Source organism: Pteropus alecto, unplaced genomic scaffold (genome assembly GCF_000325575.1).
Source record: "Pteropus alecto unplaced genomic scaffold, ASM32557v1 scaffold395, whole genome shotgun sequence".
Lineage (NCBI taxonomy): Eukaryota > Metazoa > Chordata > Mammalia > Chiroptera > Pteropodidae > Pteropus > Pteropus alecto.
The window spans coordinates 1,396,370-1,398,981 of record NW_006438643.1 but is presented as its reverse complement, the minus strand read 5'-3'; positions in this window follow the sequence as shown (position 1 = coordinate 1,398,981).

Here is a 2,612-nt window from a genome sequence, read left to right as displayed (position 1 = left end):
GTGGGAGAGGATATGGGGGCGGCAGTAATGGAAGAACTTTAGGCGGACGATGGGAGCGGTAATGAACAGGAAACTCCTCCCTAAAATGGCCATACCAATATTGATGATTCTGGCATTGGTCAGAATGGATGTATATCTCAGAGGATTGCAGATTGCTGTAAAGCGATCAAAGGCCATGGCAAGAAGAACTCCAGACTCCATGCATGATAGACCATGAACAAAGAAGGTTTGTGCAATGCAGGCATCCAGACTGACTTCCCGGCTGAGCCCCCACAGGATCCCCAGCACTGTGTGCACTGTGGACAGCCCCATGCACAGGTCGGTGAGGGCCAGCATGGCCAGGAAGTAGAACATGGGCTGATGCAGGCTTGGCTCAGTACGAATCACATGCAGCACCAGGCAGTTCCCTGAGAGAATCATAGCATAGATGCCAGAGAAGGGGACGGATAGCCAGGGATAGTCCTGTTCCAGGCCAGGGAAACCCGTAAGAAGAAATGTGGAGTTACTGATTTTCGAATCAGGTCGAACAGACATTGATCTATATAAAGACAGAAACCTTTCAAGAAAAAATGTATCTAACATTTTTAGATACATGATTAAGATTCATATGTATTTTCTGCTGCTTTAGTATAAATTCAAAAGTAACAGCTATAATAAGAATAGTTGGATTAGCATAAAAACTCATTAGATATAAGAGCAGTGCCTGTATTTTTTCAGAAGTTTAATTTTTTGTGAAATAGAGCTGAAATTAATTTATGCCTACGTATGAAACCTCCTTGTTATTAGATTATTGCTACTTTCTGCCATTAAAGAGTCTGACATTATACTTCATAAACCAAACAGAATGAGAATATGTCAAGCTTATATCAAAGAACATGATGGAAATATATTCTATTCCAGAGGTAGTAAAAAGAATGAGGGAGAAGGTCCATATCAGCAGTATCACAATCAATGCTTCACATTAAAATAACAGTAAAAATGATTTCTGGTTGGCGAAGGTATAATAATGAAGTTTCAGCATACAAAGTAGAAAAGAAAAATACATTCAGGTTATTCACATTTAAAGCCTTATGAAATAAATTTCAAATTACTGCTGCATAGTATAAGATTAACCTTTGCTCGTTACATAAAACACTAAGTTATATAGTAGTCATTTATCAGTCACATTGTCCATTCTGACATCTGTGTTTAGGGCCTTAAAGATCAACTGACACTTACGGCAGAGATGTTCTTGCCAATTTTTAAAATAGAGCTTGCTCTTCTTTTGTCACAGTAGCATTGAGATTCTAAAGGAAGCAAGATTTATGCAGATGCAAGAAGTATATAAGTCACTAGGGTAAATCCTAGAACCTGGGAGATGCTGTGTTGAGTGATGCAACAACCTGTGCTCCTTTGGGAAAATTAGAGAAAACCCATGGGCACTGTCTGCATAGCAGACTTTCCACTCCACCAATGTTTGAATGTTCTTACAAGTGAGCATTATAAAAATAATTCCTTCATCCAGGGAGATCTGGAAATGAGCATCAGACAGAGAGATCCAGAAATCTCTAGTAATTTGCTTCCTCCTGGACTGGTCTTTACCTTTTATTTGAAGGGCAGTAGATATATCCCATATGAAACAGGTTATTATCATTAACATAAAATTTTATTTTGTTTCTCTTCATTTTAGCTACAAGTTACCCCCTTTTTTTTTTTGAACTCACAGCTTAAGTAGTTAAGTTTATGTGCTGGTAAATATAAAACATTCTTTATGAGTCATATAGTTCTGTGTAAAGTTGATGATAATTTTTAAAAGATGTTGGAATTCAGAACCTCTATTTCCATAACAATATGATTAAGCATTTTTTTTTCATTTACTGTGTGTGACAAATCAGCATTATTCAATTTTCAGAATTAGAGTATTTGTGTTATCTACTTTAATTGCTAGAATTATTTGAAGATCATATCTTTATTTTAATTGGCAGTAGAATGTAGAGATAAAGAATGTGCTTATAAAGCCAATCTTTCTGGGTTGGAGATCCTTCTCCAACATTTCTGAGTACTGTGGCTTTGGGCAAGATACTTAAACATATCAATTTTCTCATCTAAAATGGGGATAGTAACATTACTTATTTCATAGGATTGTCCTGAAAATTAAATTAGATGAATATGTAAAGCATTTAGATAGTGAAAGACGCAGAGAAACACTTAATGAAAGCAAATACTATAATTTCCATTTCAGAGAAGAAGAAATCAAGGTTAGAAATGCACTGTTTAATAAAGTAGCCATGAGCTACAAATGGCTACTGAGTATATGAAATGTAGCAAGTCCAAACTGAAATGTCAAATAAATTGAAGAGGAGGCAATACTTCCCAACTCATTTTATGAGGCCAAACTCTGATACCAAAACTTGGTAAAAATAACACACAAAAAAGAAAACTACAGACCAATATCTCTCATGAACACAGATGCAAAAGTCCTAAATAAGATACAAGCAAATCAATTATAGCAACGTATTAAAAAGATTACACACCACGATCAAGTGGGCGTTTTCCCAGAGGCACAGGGATGGTTCAACATACACAAATTGATTAATGTGATACACCACATAAACAAATTAAAAAATAAGAAT